We start from the raw sequence: 20,921 nt of genomic DNA, 5'->3' as shown, positions 1-20,921 counted from the left end.
TTCTTAGGTCTTCCTCTTCCTTTCACCAATTGTTCATCTTCCATCTCATCCAACCTCTTTACTGGGTGCTCTGTCGGTCTTCTTCTCATATGTCCAAACTACCTGAGATGCGATTCTACCATCTTTTTCACAAATGGGTGCTACTCCAGCTCTCTCCCTTATATCTTCGTTCCTTATTTTATCCAATCGCGTATGACCACTCATCCATCTCAACATCTTCACTTCTGCTACATTTAGCTTATGTTCGTGCTCTTCTTTGGCCGCCCAACACTCTGTACCATAAAGCATAGCCGGTCTTATAGCAGTGCGATAGAATTTACCTTTAAGTTTTAAAAGCACTTTTTTGTCACATATAAAACCAGATGCACTTTGCCATTTTGACCAACCTGCTTGGATCCTATGGTTTACATCATGTTCAATCTTTTCATTATTGTGTATGATGCACCCAAGATACTTAAAACTCTTAACTTTTCGTAGGATGTTTTCTCCAATCTTCACCTCTATATTGTGATTTTTCCTTCGTAGACCGAACTTACATTCCATATATTCCGTCTTGCTACGGCTTATGCGCAGACCATACACTTCTAGAGCATCTCTCCATAGGTCAAACTTCTTATTTAGGTTTTTCCTTGACTCTCCCATAAGGACGATTGATGATGAAGAATTTGTGCTGGTTTAGAATCAATCAAAACAATAATCAATTCGTTGATAGCATAGTCCAAACCAACAATGAATTCTCACAATCAAATGTTAAATTCAAAACAAATATAAACCGAGAGTATTTAGACTCCTGGGTCGTCTTTTCTAGGAGTTGCAATAAAGTGTACATTATTGGCTAAGAGAGGAAATAGGAGTTGGATGATTGCAAGTGAGGGCAAGAAATATAAATAGCAAGGAATGTAAATGATCATGCAAGAAATTAAATGGAAAGCAAGTAAAAGCAATGCAAAGAGAATCCAAACACTAAAAAAGAGAACTCTTGGTAAGAATTGGGTAATTAGGGATTCTTATCCTAGTTATGGACCACAAACATGAAAATTGGGTGGGATTAATCCCAATTAGTCAATCCTACTTGAGAATTAGTCAAAAGGGCATAATTGATTCCAATCCCTAAGTCCTATGTCAACACTAGTGGGCCACATAGAGTCAAGGGAAACCAAACCAATTAACAATCCTCACACAATGCGGAATGGACATCCACAACTCAATTTCACCCAAACACCCAATTTCTCAACCAAGAGTGTGAGAAACTAGCACGCAAGAAACTAAAAGTCAAAGCAATAAAAGTCAAAGCAATTAAATGCAAGGAAAGGAAACTTCAAATGCAAGAAACCTCTTTGCATGAATTGAGGGCTAAGGCTACTTATCCTAGCCATTGATCACAAACACATGATGATTATGAAGAATTAATCCTGAAGGCATCTAATTAAGTGACTACAAACATGTGTCACAAATTATGGATATATATTTGAAAGACCACTTGAGCTATTTTGTGATAATATGTTAGTATTATAATATTTTAAATGTTATTAAATAAGAGAGTTTACAGTGTTTAAGTGTCTAATGAGTAAATTAGCACAAACTTCATAAATACATACATATTTGGTTTATAAGCAACAAACACCCAAGATCTTTTGTCTGGATATTATTCATATGGTGTCATATCATTTTATGATATATTGTTTTAGTGGGAGTGTGCATTTAGATGCTCATATGGTTTAGATAAATTTACGAATGTAGATATTTTTACAGAAATAGAGTATTTAGTTTTGTTTTCACTCTGACTCCTGATCTCATAAAGTTTATTAAAGTTGGACCAGTTGGAAATAGGCATGCATGAGATCATTTTCGCATATAATTTATGAATTTTTTCATCCAAATCTGATATATGTCGTTGAGTATATCAGTATGGTGATCATCATAGTTTCGTCGCGACACTAATGTGATAAAAGCTGCGATAATTCCATAACTAATATATGAGACGGACCAGATTATTGTTAAAGTAATCAGGGAAATGTCATTCAGATGCATGCATAAAGTTTATAAAATGTGATTATTTCAAGAAAGAATATATGTATAGCCCAAGTGGGAAGTTGTTTAAAAAATTATTAATTTTCTAATTTGTTTATAGACAATACATACATACATATATATATATATATATATATATATATATATATATATATATATATATGGTATCTGATAACATTTATAAAGAAATTATTTTTAACTGGATTTTTATTACAAGTCTTCTTGATAAACCTCAAATATTTTATAGTTACAACTTTGAAGTAGCAGTGAGAACTGTTAATACGTTGGTCAGCCCAGATTGTAATCCCGGTTGTAAGTCCTAGTAAGGCAGTGAATCCGTTGATTAACGAGGGTGGTCCCGTAACTCACAAAGTTCTAACCATAAAATGGCTAGTTTATTGAGAATGATGAGTAGTTTAAATCTAGGAAAAAATAATTCTTTAGTGATAAAAACAGATAATGATGAAGCTTCCACCTCTGGAACTAAAAATGAATTAGAAATAGCTAAATTAGAAGAAAGTTTTCATAATTGGAATATACCTATAATAGATAAAGATAAAGTATATAAAAAGAGAAACTTCTGGGAAGGAAAACATTATGAAATTCATATGTTAGAATATTGTAAACCAGGAACAAGTAATAATAAGATTATTACCATCTTAGAAGAGGATAAATTGAAAGAACATAGTAGTAAAGGATATAACTTCATCCATATAGGATTAATACAAGTAGCAGTAAAACCTAATTTTAGAATAGGAATTAACCTGCCTATATTATTAACTTTAAGAGATACCAGATTCCAAAATTTTAGTGACTCATTAATAGGAATATTAGAAAGTAACTGTCATGATGGACCAGTTTTCTTTAATTGTTATCCAAATTATGCTATGAATTTAAAAAATGAATACACTTGGCAAGCATTAAAATTACAAGTAAGATCTGATGAGACAATTATAAATGAGAAATATGATCCATTCGAAATAATCTATAGAATATATTATAAGATTACTAAGGTTAATTATGATTTTAAAACATTAAGACAATCCTCAGAAGATGCATGCAAATCTAAAAAGATCTAATATACAAACACCTAGAAGATTAAGACATGAAGAATTAAAAAGTAGAATGCCTGAAGAATGGATAATACCTGATGGTATTGAAGAACCACAAATACAAAATACTAGGATAAGAGAAATAATAAGAGAAGGACCTGATATTAGAATCAGGATGAATAGATCCCATTCATTAAGAATTCCTGATAATGTTGAAACTGTTAGCCATAGAAATTCTATAGATAATTCATCAATAGGAAATATCGATGATATTGTAGGAATTAACAACAGAAGGCCACATATAGCCACTGCTGTATATAAATCACCGTCAGAATTTGATCCAAGAGAATCACAAGTTTTATCAGTAATTATAAAGGAAGAGCCATTTGAGATTGATAAAGAGTGGATAAGACAAGATTTTAATGCTGATTATAATAAACCACTAAGAGATTGGTATTTTACCAACCATTCAGAAAACGAAGTTATTAGACTAAGAAAACTATTTTATGATTTTATGAAAGAAAATAGAATTAGCTTATACTTCTTTGACTGGTACGTTAATTATTACTCCAAACCCGATAAGAAATTATGCCCTTTAACAAAACCAACTGTTGTTTGGAAAACAAGCTCAGGATCAGTAATAGAATCGGAATATCCCCCTAAAGAAACTATCAAAATACCAATTGGAAAAGACTTAGAAGTTGAAGCAACACCTTATAAAGATAGTAATGCAGAAGGAAACATAGAGAAAAGAGATATTAAAAAATTACATCAACAATTAAACTTCACTAATACTATGTTAGATATAATGAAAAATCAATTAGGAAGACTGGAAAATATGGAAAAAGTTATTAAGGTAGAAAAACCCATAGAAAAACCTATATATAAATTACAAAGTTTAGATAATATTAGCTTAAAATCTAAAGTAGAAACAGAAGTTGAAGAACTAAAAGAAAAACTTAGAAGTATTAGTCTAGGAAAATTAACAATTAATACATTACAAAAGGAAGAAGAATTAGAATTAAATAAAATATCCTATAAAAGAGATTATCCTAAAACCAGAAATTATTATCCTAGACCATCACCAGTAGATGTAGGCCTAGAAGAGCGAACACAATTAGTACAAAACAGTTTTTCAGGATCAGACTTAGTAGAATGGAATATAGATGGATTAAGTGAACAAGCCATTTTAGATCAAATGTGTAATATGACTATGGCTGCAACTGCCTATAAGATGAGAAAAGCTTCTGATAAAGAAGCAGCAATTATGATAACTCAAGAATTTACAGGACAATTAAAGGGTTGGTGGGATAATTTTCTCAGCATCCAAGAAAAAGAATTAATTATTAATAGTATTAAACAAGAAGATCAGTCATCAGACGCTACATCCACATTAATATACACTATTATTAAAAATTTTGTAGGAGATCCCAGTATTTTTAAAGATAGGATACATACTCAATTAATGAATTTAAGGTGTCCAACCATGTCTGATTATAGATGGTATAAAGATGTTTTTATGTCAAAAGTTATGATAAGAGATGATGCACATGCGCCTTTCTGGAAAGAAAGATTCGTAGCAGCCTTACCAAAATTATTCTCTGAAAAAGTATTACAAAAACTACAAACACAGTTTGGGACCCAGATTCCCTATAATTCATTAACTTTTGGACAATTGCATAATATAATAGTACAAACAGGTATAGAAGTATGCACAGATACCAAGATACAACAGAAAATAAAACAAGAAAGTATCACAGGTAAAAGAGAGCTTGGCACTTTTTGTTATCAATATGGAATAACTCCTGAAAAAGCACCTAGTGGGCAGCATAAAGTTAAAAAGAAAATTTTTTATAAAAAACCTAAATATAATATAGACAAACCCCTTTATTATGAACAGAAATATCATAAAAAATTCCATAAGACTCCTAAAGGAAAACCTAAATTTCCTAATAAGAAAAAACACGTAACATGTTGGAAATGTAAAAAACAAGGACATTATGCTAATAAATGTACGACAGAACAAAAAATAAATAAAATAGAAAATAAAGAAATTAAACATGCTTTAACAGCCATACTAATCAATTCAGAATCAGAAGAAGAATCAAGTTATGAGGATTCTTCTGAAACTGAAGACTATTTTATACAACAATTAGACTTTATGTCAGAAGAAGAGAGCTCAGGAGGAAATAGTAGAAAAGAGGAACAGGATAATAATAATTGTTTAGGAATAGGATTATGTAACTGTAGAAACTGTGAAAAAACTGTAAATGTTTTAACTAAAGAACAAACTTCTACACTAGTCAAAATAATTGACAAGTTAGAGGATACACCATTAAGGGATGAGTTTATAAGACAATTAGCTGAATTAGTTAAAAAAGAAGAAGAAAGTAAGCAAGAAATAAGACCAATAGAAATAAAAGAGATTTATAATCGTTTTAAAAATCCACAAGAAGAGGTTTCCCTTAATTCTCTCAAAGAAGAGATAAAAAAGTTAAAAAGAGAAGTTTCAGAATTAAAACAACAAAACATTAATATGGACTACAGATTACTAAAAATAGAAGGAGAAAACATAATAAAAATCCAAGAACAATCTTTGCAAAATAATGAAGGGACTAGTAATATAACAATCCCCGAGAATTATATTAATCTAGGTACAGAAAATTATATAAATATATTAACATTATTAGTAAGTCAAAAATGGTTCACTACGATAACTTTAATAGTAGGAGAAGAAAAATTTGATTTAATAGCTATGGTAGATTCAGGAGCTGATGTTAATTGTATACAAGAAGGATTAATACCCACAAAATATTATGAGAAAACTACAGAAAGAGTCTTAATGGCAGAAAATGACAAAATGACTATAGACTATAAGTTATCTAAAGCAAAAATTTGTAAAAATAGGGTATGCTTTGCCACTACATTCTTTTTAGCAAGAAATATATCTCATCAAGTTATATTAGGAAATCCTTTTACTTTATTATTATATCCCTTTAATGTCGACATCGACGGAATAACTTGTACAAGAATCCCTAATCATCTTGTCCATTTTGAATTTCTCACAAGACCAAAACAGCATGAACTCAATATGTTACAACACCTATCTACACAGGTTAGTGTAATGGAAACAGAAGTAAAACAAATTAATTGTTTGAGTCTAGAGAAAATTTTACAACACTTACCGCGTCAAGTTAATATCATAGAAAGGAAGACAAGACAAATTAACTACTTAAACCAAGAAGTTACACATAAAAGAATAGAAGAACAATTACAAACTCCAGAAATACAAGATAAAATAAAAGCAATTGAAGAAAAAATTAAAAAAGAATTATGTAGTTTAAATCCCACAGCTTTTCAACATAGAAAATTACATGAAATATCTTTACCATATGAAGATGGGTTTAATGAAAAAGATATACCAACAAAGGCAAAACCGATACATATGAATAAAGAGTATCTAGAGTATTGTAAAAAAGAAATACAAGAATATCTAGATAAGGGACTAATTAGGCCTTCAAAATCACCCTGGAGCTGTATAGGCTTCTATGTGATGAAAGCATCTGAAATAGAAAGAGGTGCTCCAAGATTAGTTATCAATTATAAACCTCTAAACAAGGTATTAAAATGGATTAGGTATCCTTTACCAAATAAAAGTGATCTAATTAAAAGATTAAATAAAGCAAATATCTTTTCAAAATTTGATCTAAAATCAGGATATTATCAAATTGCAGTAAAAGAGGAAGATAGATATAAAACAGCCTTTATAGTACCTTTTGGACATTATGAATGGAATGTAATGCCTCAAGGATTAAAAAATGCTCCAAGCGAATTTCAAGAAATAATGAATAATATATTTTACCCACATATAGAATTTACTATAGTATATCTTGATGACGTATTAGTATACTCAAAAGGAATAAAACAGCACATATATCATCTAGAAAAATTTATGGATATTATAAAAGAGCAGGGATTAGTTTTATCAGAAAAGAAAATGAAAATTTTGACAACTAAAGTAAGGTTCTTAGGATATGAAATTTATCAAGGAACCATAGTACCTATTAAAAGAGCTATTGAATTTGCAGATAAGTTTCCAAATGAAATAACTGACAAAAAACAATTACAAAGATTTTTGGGATGTTTAAATTATGTAGCAGAATTCTTACCTGGTATAAGAGTTACTTGCGAACCTCTTTATAAGAGGTTAAGAAAAAACCCACCTCCATGGACAAAAGAAATGACTTCTATAATAATAAAAATAAAAAATGCAGTAAAAGAAATACCTTGCACAAGTATACTAGACTCCTCGGCCAAACTAATTGTAGAAACAGATGCATCAGAATTAGGATATGGAGGAATTCTTAAACAAATACCTCCTAATAACTCAAAAGAACAAATAGTAAAATATCATTCAGGAATTTGGAACCAAGCCCAAAAGAACTACCCCACAGTTAAAAAAGAAATACTTGCCATAGTATTATGTGTTTCAAAATTCCAAGAAGATTTATTTAATAAAACCTTCTTAATAAGAACTGATTGTAAAGTAGCCCCAAATGTTTTAGAGAATGATGTAAAAAATTTGGTTTCAAAACAAATATTTGCAAGATGGCAAGCTATTTTATCATGCTTCGATTTTACTATTGAACATATAAAAGGAGAACTAAATTCACTCCCTGACTTTCTTACTAGAGAATTTTTGCAGGGAAAGAATGGAGCAAAAACCAGCCTCCAGTGAAGATTATGGTCAACCTTTTGACCAAGTAAAAGAAACAAAATTACCTATTATCCCTGTACTAGCAAAACCATTATCATTAAGACCTATGACAATGTCACAGGTTGTAAAAGCATCATCATCATCATCATTACCTTCTAAGAGCCTTTCAATTACTACTAATAATAAATTCACATTATTACAACCATCAGATCTCTACAACACTCAACCTTTGAAAGAACAGTTTCCTTACTATGAAAAGCCCAATCCTATTAAAATATTAACCATTGAAAAAGAGTGGTTCAAAAAAGACAGAAAAACCTATACAAGACTATTTTCCCAAACACTTTCCATTACATTCCTATCAACCCACAAAAAACCCAAAAATTCTATGAATTCATATTAGTAGACACTGGATCTATTGAATTAACACATTATAGAGACTTCAATACCAAACAACCTATTTATTCAAAAATAAAAATCATGAAAATATTATCTCTACAAGAATGGGAATTACCCCCATATCAGTCTAAAAACTTCTCTTTGAAGTTTGAACCTCAAAGCTATACCTATTATAATTACCAAGAAGCATGGAATCATATTCTATTCCTATCACCAAGTCCCCATTCTTGGTTCATATGGTTCAGGAAGGGGATATCATTACAATTTCTCAAATGGTTCCAATCATGGTTCCAGAATTTCGGACCGATAGAAGCCTTCTTCCCGAAAGAAGCCAGCATGGCGTATGAATACTTCAAAAGCAAGTCATCATTTCTACAAGAGTACAAATTTATTTCATTTATAGCAGCTATGGGAATAAGCTGGATTATGACTTGGGAATATGATTCAGCAGCATATGAGGAATGTGCAAGCATACAATATTTAGTAAGAATAATAAAAATTAAGTGGTGGAACAAATATGATATAAATCTGCTAAGTAAAAGAGCTATTGATCAATGGTTAACAACATCACAAAAGCGTCCGGCAATAACAGCCTCAAGCACCAACAATGAGCAAATAGCATATAAAAAAAAGACCCAATTCTTAGCACAGAAACGACAAATTATGGCAGCACTAGCAGCAGCAACCTCAGAAGAAGATATCCAGAGCTCCCTGCAAGCAATACAAACAGTACCTCTTGGAGAAGACGAAGAGGTGCAGTCCAGCCCAGCTCATTATTATCAAGACTCTCAAGACCCATTTGAGATGTAAAAAGTATTGTATATGCAATAAATGTAAAAGCCCAATCATAAAGAAAAATGATCTCTGTAAAAAAAAAGTAAAAAGTAAAAAAGTAAAAGTAAAAAGTAAAAGCAAACAGTGAATGTCGGCAAACAGTAAAAGCAAACAGTGAATGTCGGCAAACAGTAAAAGCAAACAGTACTGTCGGCAAACAGTACTCAAATAGTCATCATTTGGGGTCTATAAATACCAAAGGCCTCATTCATTCAAGGGCATCAAAAACTTGAAAGCTCAAGAAATCTCTCTACTCTTATATCTTCTTACTTTATAAATTCTCCAAGTATTTGTAATCATCTTCAAGAAGTGTATCAACTTTGCAAGCAATAAAAGTACAAGTTCATCTCTGTAAGCTTACTATCTTTCTTTTCTTTATTTTCTCAGTTATTATTCTTATAACATGAAAGAGTTTTATAAAAGGCTTAAATCTTTAACATTAGTTAGAAGAAATATGAAAACAAAAGTAATGGCAATAGATAGAAAAATAAGAGAACTAATAACTGAATCTTCGGAATTAAAAGTAGAAATAAAAAAGATGGACAAGAAAATAATCAGAACCAAAAAGTTTCTACAACAAATTAAAACCATAAAATCAGTAAAAACCGTTAGACAAAATAGTAAAAATAAACGCATTCATTATGTTAGAAGGATGCATTATTTGCATATACAAAGCATGAGACAACTTTATGAGATAGAATCAAGAATACATGTATATAATATTCAAAGAATGGATGGCAATCCCCAACCTACTAATCTTGTACAAGAACCTCAACCTTTACAAGATCCTTCTTTATTAGAACAAGCTCAACCTTTACATCACAAATTATACTATTTCACATTAAATGACTTATATAATGGTGATTTCATTTATTGTTATAAATGCTGAATTGAATAAGTCATAATTACTTTTGATTTAAAATTAATGAGAATAAAATCATAGATACTATTTTATTTGGGCATTAGAGTTTAATGGATACTGCACTTAAATATAAATAATGACTTAAGAATTTTGGTTCCCAACACATCAAAACTGTCTTTGTGGCCCTTTTTCCATAAGAGGAGCTATGATTCAGCCCTATTAACGATACAGAAGGCTTTGGTTGAGAAAAATCAAAGAACCAAACTCTTTTAATCATGTTCACGAATTCAAGTATACTTCCAAATTCAAGTATTTCGTTCTCAATGATTTAACATGGATGATTTTGGATTAAGAAATTCTAAGAATTTTCAATAAATTTCTAACGCAATAAATTTTGAAATGATTCTTTCGATAAGAAACATTGATTTTTGAATATGTTCGTCTTTGTTGAATTCCACCGTCCTAACCCTAATGTTAAGCTCATATTTCTAATCGCATTTTATCCAATTTTAACCCTTCACCATCACCTATTGTCGCTATTACTCTTATCCTATCTGAACTAGATACCAACAGTTATCACCTCTAATTTTTATCCCATTGCCACGCACATCCAAAATCAACAACAATAAAAATAAATTGGGTAATAAAGAGGGAAAGAGAGGTGATTTGGTTTAGGAGACCTGAATTGACAACCATATTAAGAATGAGTGAAACGAAAAGGAAAAGAGAAGAAAGACTAGAGGCAAAGAGACTAGAGAGTGTTGATGATAATTAGGGGTGGAATGGGTAGAGCAAGGTTTAAATTTCAACTTGATCCTAATCCAAATCGAACTCTACTCGCTTCCTAATTTTCTCAATTTGACCTGCAAAATAAATTTATTTTTATCCAAACATAATATTTAGTCCTTTCACATCTCATAATATTAAATATTATTTATCTATAATTAGCAAATTGAATTACTAGCTTAGTGATCATAACTATTTGTGTATAAGATAATAATTTAAATTTAAATCTTTACTCGTTATATATATATTCTTGTGAATATTCACATGATATATTAAGAGTGCGAATTGAGTGGATAGAGTTTATTCAACACTCAAACCTGATTCTACCTAATTAATACACTACAACAATTCTGGCAGATAGCAGCGGAAATTTTGCGGCGGTTATATAAAACTACCGCAAAACGGCAACCTGCGGCACCCGGCACATATAGCGGCGATTATTGGTTGGGGCGGCAATCAGGACTACATTTAATGGCAGTTTTTCTCGAAAAGCCGCTATATTTCAATCAGGCTTGCATTTAGTGACATCTTTTCGAAAACCGCCGCTATATGTACCGTCGGGTAAGTTATTTTTTACATTTTGCGGCGGTTTTGTTTAAACCGCCGCAAAATGTGTATTACCACATATTGCAATGTTTTCTTTATTAATAACCATCTGTGTATAATCTAGTTAAATAACAGTACTATCTTAAGCTACATATATTTAAATCATTGTTACTTAAACTCGTAACACTTTTTCTACATTCGTTTTACATAAAAAATTCACAAGTTAAATAAGCTATATATGTTAATTCATGTGAATAAATTTACCAATAAGATTTTCTTGTTTACTTTATTGACATTTAAATTTACATTCAAACATAGATGTAAAAGAAGAAAATAAAATCATACTTTGGACTAATTCAAAATCAAACATTTTCTAAAAATAATAATTAAAAATATTTTCTACAAGTCATTAAAAATTCAAAACTTTATAATTTTACCAAAATTATAATTTTAAATTATAATTTTTTTATTTTAATGATTTGTTGTGCATTTATTAAAATAAAAAAATTTAAAAACATTTTAAATAACAATCTTAACTTGTATTCTTAGATATAAGAATTCATAATAACTAAATTCAAAATTAATTAATATTTTATCAGAATTAAATACTAATAGAATAAAAATATTTTTATACGAAAACCAATCAATCATCTTCATATTGTCGTGGTTAATAGATTCAATAATGCTAACTGACCAACAAAATATAATAATTTTGGCAAGTATTTCACTAATTTTAAATAGTAAAGACTAAATTCTAAATCTTAATAAATATTTTTAGAAAATATTTGATTTTTAATAATTTATAAAAAATATTTATAATTATTATTTTTTTATTTATGATTGAATGTACTCTTTATTGAATTTATTATGGATATTATTAAATGTACTCTTTATTGTGCTCTTTATATACGCTTGGATCATATATAAATAGATGTAAATTAATTCGATCTACTATGGTAAAAAATTATTTCGAAGCTGACCCATTCGAATTACTAGGGACGTCCTAGCGTGCATAATTCGAATCACCCTGATTCGAACTACCCTAAGACTACATGCAAGCATAATTCAAATTGGACAAATTCGAATTACAAGCATTACTACTAATTCAAATAGGACTAATTCGAATTAGTGTTGGTTTGTCTAATTTGAGACTGATTCGAATTACGTAAGAATGTTCTTTTGGGAGATCCTGGTAATGTTTTTCAATTTGATAGAATTGTGTAATTTGGTCCTCCATTTGATTTAATTGTGCATTTTACCCAATATATAAGGTGCCTATAATAACTATGATTAGATATAAAGTATACAACAAAAAATTGTGTGGCAATCAAATGTGTTTGTAACACCCTAATACTTTTAAACTGAGTTAAGCTTTGTTTGGATTATATTTAGTAGCTGATATTCAAAATCTTGTAAAATTTTTCTTTTTAAAACAAATGTGAAATATTTATATAAAATAATTTATAGATAAACACATTGAATAATTAGTTTTTATTAAAATAGTTACTAGTTGAAAAATATAAGTGGATTTGAAAATATTAACATGAAAAACCGGTGTGCTAAACTATGAAGGCACAACAATGACAAGCTTTACTCATACCAAATAAAAAAGAAAAACATAATAGTTACAATTGCAATCAGTCAATAAGGATAAAACAAGACGCATAGGAAATCCTAATTCTCTTAATTTGTTTAACTATGGCCAAAACAATCGCATATTCTTCCTTCTTAAGGTAAACGTTTAATGTTTTGTATCTACGTCCTCGATAGCTTGCTCCCACTAGTGCACTTGTCTTTTCACCTCAACTGTACTACTTCGTACTGCATCGTTCCTAAAGATGGTACGGAGAGAGGGGTGAGAAACAAAAGTTTCTCAGTAGTTTATTTATATGGTGTTGCCGTATCCATCCCCAGCCACTCCGAGTTTTAATATAAAAACAGTGATAATGCAATGTTATTCAATTATTATTTTGAAAAGTCTTGATTAGTCAGAGTGGTGTGACTTTTAGATGCTTCTCATTTACTTATGTTATGACATGTGTAATGCATACAAAATGCCTATAGCGTTAAAACATAAACCTTGGTATGATGTTCTCATAGGCCATAAAGCAAAACGAAATAAATAATAAATAAGAGATGACTCACTTCTTGAATGTAGGGATGGCAACGGGGCAGGACGGGGGCGGGTAATACCTCCCTGCTCCCTGACAATCGCTAAACACCGGTTTAGAAATTCACAAGTTTTAAAGTTCAAGTTTCGTTGTAGCTCTAAACCAGAATCCAATGTACTTCAAAGTTTAGTAAAATGTCACAAAGTTTCAATCAAATACCAGGTTTAATCCCGGGCCGTTCTGAATCACAATCGAGTGCCCGATTATTGCCTATGGGAGAAAAAGGGTTTGATCGTAATAATTGAGAATTTAAATGACAAAAAATTAAATAAGTAAACAATAACTAAATATCAAAGGCAATTAAAATAAAAATAATTAAGGCAATCAACAAGTAAAAGGAATCAAATTTAAGTCCTAAAAGTCCTTGGCTAGAGTTGATAAGTCAAGGATCACTATCGAAGCGGGCTTCACGTTGAGAAATAGTAGTTTGGTATTACACTACTCCTTACACTCGAATTTAAATGACCACAAACATGGCAATTATAAAGAGTTAATCCTAATGCTAATCATTAAGAAAAGTCAAGTAGGAATAATTAATCCTAATCTATAATCCTAATCAACTTACTAATTGAATTAGTAAAAAATTAGCGTCAATTAGGCGTGTAAAACGCCCTTGCTGTGCAATTCTGGCATTTAACGCCACTTCCATGCTTGTTTCTGGCGTTAAACACCAGCTCCATGCTTGTTTCTGGTGTTAAAGGCCCAAATGGAGCTTGTTTCTGGCGTTTAACGCTAGCTTTCCTCTGGGTGCAATCCTGGCATTTAAATGCTAGATTGCTGCTTCTTTCTGGCGTTTAACGCCAGTTTCATGCTCTGTTCTGGCGTTAAACGCTAGCCAGATGCTCCTTACTGGCATTTAAACACCAATAAGCTCTTCCTCCAGGGTGTGCTGTTTTCAATGCTGTTTTTCATTTTGTTTTTGATTTTTCAGTAGTTTTTGTGACTCCACATGATCATCAACCTAATAAAACATGAAATAATAAAGAGAAAATAAAATAGAAATGATTAAATAACATTGGGTTGCCTCCCAACAAGCGCTTCTTTAATGTCAATAGCTTGACAGTGAGCTCTCATGGAGCCTCACAGATAATCAGAGCAAGGTTGGGACCTCCCAACACCAAACTTAGAGTTTGGTTGTGGGGGTTCAATACCAAACTTAGAGTTTGGTTGTGGCCTCCCAACACCAAACTTAGAGTTTGACTGTGGGGGCTTTGGTTGACTCTGCAGTGAGAGAAGCTTTTCATGCTTCCTCTCCATGGTTACAGAAGGAGATCCTTGAGTTTTAAACACAAGGTAGTCCTCATTCAGTTGAAGGACCAACTCTCCTCTGTCCACATCAATCACAGCTCTTGCTGTGGCTAGGAAGGGTCTTCCAAGGATGATGGATTCATCTTCATCCTTCCCAGTATCTAGGATTATGAAATCAGCAGGGATGTAAAGGCCTTCAACCTTTACTAACACGTCCTCTACTAGTCCATAAGCCCGTTTTCTTGAGTTGTCTGCCATCTCTAATGAGATTTTGGCAGCTTGCACCTCGAAGATTCCCGGTTTCTCCATTACAGAGAGGGGCATGAGGTTTATCCCTGACCCAAGGTCACATAGAACCTTTTCAAAGGTCATGGTGCCTATGGTACAAGGTATTAAGAACTTTCCAGGATCCTGTTTCTTTTGAGGCAATGTCAGTTGATCCAGATCACTCAGTTCATTGATGAGCAAGGGAGGTTCATCTTCCCAAGTCTCATTACCAAATAATTTGGCATTCAGCTTCATAATTTCACCAAGGTATTTGGCAACTTGCTCTTCAGTAACATCTTCATTCTCTTCAGAAGAAGAATACTCATCAGAGCTCATGAATGGCATAAGGAGGTTCAATGGAATCTCTATGGTCTCTAGATGAGCTTCAGATTCCTTTGGTTCCTCAGAGGGAAACTCCTTGTTGATCACTGGACGTCTCAGGAGGTCTTCCTCACTGGGATTCACGTCCTCTCCCTCCCTTGCAGGTTCGGCCATGATGGTTAATTCAATGACCTTGCACTCTCTTTTTGGATTCTCTTCTGTATTGCTTGGGAGAGTACTAGGAGGGGTTTCAGTGACCCTTTTACTCAGCTAGCCCACTTGTGCCTCCAAATTCCTAATGGAGGACCTTGTTTCATTCATGAAAATTAAGGTGGCCTTAGATAGATCAGAGACTATTTTTGCTAAGCTAGATGGATCCTGCTCAGGACTCTCTGTCTTTTGCTGAGTGGATGATGAAAAAGGCTTGCTATTGCTAAACCTGTTTCTTCCACCATTGTTAAAGCCTTGTTGAGGCTTTTGTTGATCCTTCCATGAGAAATTTGGATGATTTCTCCATGAGGGATTATAGGTGTTTCCATAGGGTTCACCCATGTAATTCATCTCTGCAATTGCAGGGTTCTCAGGATCATAAGCTTCTTCTTCAGAAGATGCCTCTTTAGTACTGTTGGATGATTCCTTCAATCCATTTAGACTCTGAGAGATCATATTGATTTGCTGAGTCAATATTTTATTCTGAGCCAATATGGCATTCAGAGTATCAATTTCAAGAACTCCCTTCCTCATAGGCGTCCCATTATTCACAGGATTCTTTTCAGAAGTGTACATGAACTGGTTATTTACAACCATGTCAATGAGTTCTTGAGCTTCTGCAGGCATTTTCTTTAGGTGGATGGATCCACCTGCAGAATGGTCCAGTGACATCTTTGATAACTTAGACAGACCATCATAGAATATATCCAGAATGGTTCATTCGGAAAGCATGTCAGAAGGACACTTTTTGGTCAGTTCCTTGTATCTCTCCCAAGCTTCATAGAGGGATTCACCTTCTTTCTGTCTGAAGGTTTAAACATCCACTCTAAGATTACTAAGCTTTTGAGGAGGAAAGAACTTGGCTAAGAAAGCCGTGACCAGCTTATCCCAAGAGTTTAGGCTATCCTTCGGTTGAGAGTCCAACCATATTCTAGCTCTATCTCTTACAGCAAACGGGAAAAGCATAAGCCTGTAGACCTCGGGATCAACCCCATTGGTCTTAACAGTATCACAGATCTGCAAGAATTCAGTTAAGAACTGAAAAGGATCTTCGGATGGAAGTCCATGAAACTTGTAGTTCTGTTGCATCAGAGAAACTAATTGAGGTTTAAGCTCAAAGTTGTTTGCTCCAATGGCAGGAATTGAGATGCTTCTTCCATGTAAATTGGAATTAGGTTCAGTAAAGTCACCAAGCATCTTCCTTGCATTGTTATTATTTTCGGCCATGTCTCCTTCTTTTTCGAAATTTTCAGTTAGATTTTCTCCAGAGAGTTGTGCTTTAGCTTCCCTTAGCTTCCTCTTCAGAGTCCTTTCAGGTTCAGGATCAGCTTCAACAAGAATGTTCTTATCCTTGTTCCTGCTCATATGAAAAAGAAGAAAACAGAAAAGAAAATATGAAATCCTCTATGTCACAGTATAGAGATTCCTTTATGTGAGTGGAAGAAGATAAGAATAGAAGAAGAAAAATTCGAACACCAAAAGGAAGAGAGGGTTCGAATTTTGAGATGAAGAGGAGTGTTAGTAAATAAATAAATAAATAAATAATAGGAGATGAGAGAAAGGGAATTTTGAAAATTAATTAAAATAAAAATAAAATTTAAAGTTAAATTTCAAAAATTAAAATTGAAATCAAATTAAATTAAAAATTAAACAATTAGTTAATAAAAAAGAAATTTGAAAAAGGGGGAAGGGATTTTCGAAAATTAGAGAGAGATAATTAGTTAGGTAGTTTTGTAAAAGATATGATCGAAACATAAAGATAAGATTGATTGAAAAAGATTTGAAAATCAATTTGAAAAAGATAAGAAGTTAGAAAAGATTTTGAAATTTATTTTGAAAAAGATATGATTGAGAGATATGATTGAAAATCATTTTGAAAAGGATTTGAAAAGGAGATTAAAAAGATTTGATTTTAAAAATTAAAGTTGATTACTTGACTAACAAGAAACTAAAAGATATGATTTTAAAATTTAAAGATTGAACCTTTCTTATTAGGTAGTGACAAACTTAATATTTTTGAATCAATCACATTAATTGTTAGTAAAGATTTGAAATTATGAAACAAAATAAGAAAAAGATTTTTGAAAATCATTTTGGAATTTTTGAAAATTATGAAAGAAAAATGAAAAAGATTTGATTTTTGAAAAAGATTTGAAAAAGATAATATTTTTAAATTGAAAATTTGATTTGACTCATAAGAAATAACTAAATTTTAAAAATTTTTGACTAAATCAAATCAAATTTTCAAAAATTATGAGTGAAATAAGAGAAAGATATTTTTTGATTTTTGAATTTTCAATGAAGAAAGATAAAAACAACCCAAAGACTCAATGTATGAAAATTTTGGATCAAAACATGTGATGCATGCAAGAACACTATGAATGTCAAGATGAACACCAAGAACTTATTTTTGAAAAATTTTCAAGAAAAGAAAACAAGCAAGACACCAAACTTAAAAATTTTAAAATTTTTTAGACACTAACAAATTGAAAATGCATATGAAAAACAAGAAAAGACACAAAACAAGAAAATATGAAGATCAAACAAGAAGACTGGCCAAGAACAACTTGAAGATCATGAAGAATGCAATGCATGAATTTTCGAAAATAATTTTTAGAAAATTAAAAAGATGCAATTGACACCAAACTTAAAACTTCGCTCTAGACTCAAACAAGAAACACAAAAATATTTTTGATTTTATGATTTTATAAATTTGTTTGTATTTTTCGAAAATTAATTGGGAAAAACAAAAAAGAAATTTTTTTTCGAAAATAAGAAAATAAAAAAGCTTAAAATTAAAATAAAATAAAATTACCTAATTTGAGCAACAAGATGAACCGTCAGTTGTCCAAACTCGAACAATCCCCGGCAACGGCGCCAAAAACATGGTGCGCAGAAATCATGACGGTTCCATTCCTTGGTAACGGCGCTGAAAACTTTATACGCACGTTCATAATCTTAATTCTTTGTCACAACTTCGCACAACTGACCAGCAAGTGCACTAGGTTGTCCTAGTAATAAACCTTACGTGAGTAAGGGTCGGTCCCACGGAGATTGTGGGCTTGAAGCAAGCTATGGTCACCTTGTAAATCTCAGTCAGGCGGATTCAAATGATTTTATGAATTGATAAGTAAAAGATAAATAAAATATAACTAGGATAGAGATACTTGTGTAATTTATTGGTGAGAGTTTCAGATAAGCGTATAGAGATGCTTTCGTTCCTCTGAACCTCTACTTTCCTGCTGTCTTCATCCAACCATTCCTACTCCTTTCCATGGTAAGCTTTATGTAGGGCATCACTGTTGTCAATGGCTACATCCCATCCTCTCTGTGAAAATGGTCCAATGCGCTGTCACTGCATGGCTAATCATCTGGCGGTTCTCGATCATACTGGAATAGGATTTACTATCCTTTTGCGTCTGTCACTATGCCCAGCACTCGCGAGTTTGAAGCTCGTCACAGCCATCCCTTCCCAGATCCTACTCGGAATACCACAGACAAGGTTTAGACTTTCCGGATCTCAAGAATGGCCATCCATGGGTTCTAACTTATACCATGAAGATTCTAATATCTCGGACTCGATCCTCTGTATTAGATATCTAAGAGATACTCATTCTAGCTTGTTTGCATGTAGAATGGAAGTGTTTGTCAGACACGCGTTCATAGGTGAGAATGATGATGAGCGTCACATAATCATCACATTCATCATGTTCTTGGGTGCGAATGGATATCTTAGAGAAGGAATAAGCTTGAATTGAATAGAAAAACAGTAGTACTTTATATTAATTCATGAGGAACAGCAGAGCTCCACACCTTAATCTATGGAGTGTAGAAACTCTACCGTTGAAAATACATAAGTGATAAGGTCCAGGCATGGCCGAACGGCCAGCCCCCAAAACGTGATCAAAGGATCAAAAGATAATCCAAAGATGTAAATACAATAGTAAAAAGTCCTATTTATACTAAACTAGTTATTAGGGTTTACAGAAATGAGTAAATGATGCAGAAATTCACTTCTGGGGCCCACTTGGTGTGTGCTTGGGCTGAGCATTGAGCTTTACACGTGTAAAGGTCTTTCTTGGAGTTGAACGCCAGTTTGTAACCTGTTTCTGGCGTTTAACTCCACTTTGCAACCTGTTTCTGGCGTTTGACTCCAGAATGCAGCATGAAACTAGCGTTCAACGAGTTTACGTCATCTAAACTCGGGCAAAGTATAAACTATTATATATTGATGGAAAGCCCTGGATGTCTACTTTCCAACGCAATTGAGAGCGCGCCATTTGGAGTTTTGTAGCTCCAGAAAATCCACTTTGAGTGCAGGGAGGTCAGAATCCAACAGCATCTGCAGTCCTTCTTCAACCTTTGAATCTGATTTTTGCTCAAGTCCCTCAATTTCAGCCAGAAAATACCTGAAATCACAGAAAAACACACAAACTCATAGTAAACTCCAGAAATGTGATTTTTATTTAAAAACTAACAAAAATATACTAAAAACTAACTAAATCATACTGAAAACTATGTAAAAATAATGCCAAAAAGCGTATAAATTATCCGCTCATCACATCCCCTTGTACCTCTCCCAGGAATTGTAAAGAGATTTATTATCCTCTTGTTTAAAGCCTTGGATGTCCAGCCTTAGCTGTGTCATCCTTTTTGGAGGGAAGTATTGATTTAGGAATTTGTTTGACAACTATTTCTATGTTCTTATACTTGCTGTGGGTTGGTTATTTAACCACCTCTTAGCTTGATCTTTTATAGAAAATGGAAACAGTAATAATCTGTAGACATCCTGATCCACTTCTTTATCACGTACTGTGTCAGCAATTTGTAAGAACTGTGCCAGAAACTCAGTAGGTTCTTCCTGTGGAAGACCAGAATACTGGAAATTTTGCTGCACCATGATAATGAGCTGAGGATTTAGCTCAAAACTGCTTGCTTTGATGGGAGGTATACAGATGCTACTCCTATATGCAGCCGTAATGGGTTTGGCATATGACCCCGGAGTCCTTCTGGACTGTTCATTTCCACTTAGGTCCATGATGGAGAAAAGGGAATTGATGTGAATTGCAAATAAAATATATTTTTATTTTTATTTTATTTAGTTAGAAACAAACCGAATAAATAAAAAAATAATATAAAATAAAATAATTAGAAATTAAAATATAAAATTCAAAAACTAAAAGAAAAAAAGAAAAATAAATTCGAAAACTAAAATAATTACTTAATTAAGAAGATTTGAAAAACTTTGGATATGATTTTTGAAAGGGATTTTGAATTTTGAAATCTCAAAACTAAGATAAGATAGAATAAAAATTCTCTAAAATAAAAATCTAAATTTTTAAATGAAATTTTCAAAAATTCAATTAAATAAATATGAAAGATATTTTTGAATTTAATGAGGAAAAAGAAAAACAATAAAATGACACCAAACTTAGAATTTTTAGATCAAAACAAAGAAGACAAACAGAAAAATTTTG

The 20,921-nt window shown here is 32.1% G+C and overlaps 1 non-coding gene across 1 annotated transcript; it reads left to right on the top strand.

The window, feature by feature from the left end:
* The first annotated feature begins 16,170 nt into the window (after positions 1-16,170).
* Positions 16,171-16,278, top strand: LOC112765412 (small nucleolar RNA R71). The gene has a single exon (XR_003183752.1). It is a non-coding gene; the product is annotated as a small nucleolar RNA R71 (small nucleolar RNA).
* The last annotated feature ends 4,643 nt before the right edge of the window (positions 16,279-20,921 follow it).

Source organism: Arachis hypogaea, chromosome 2 (genome assembly GCF_003086295.3).
Source record: "Arachis hypogaea cultivar Tifrunner chromosome 2, arahy.Tifrunner.gnm2.J5K5, whole genome shotgun sequence".
NCBI lineage: Eukaryota > Viridiplantae > Streptophyta > Magnoliopsida > Fabales > Fabaceae > Arachis > Arachis hypogaea.
Note: the sequence above shows the minus strand (reverse complement) of the source record. Positions and strands in the feature narration are given on the sequence as shown.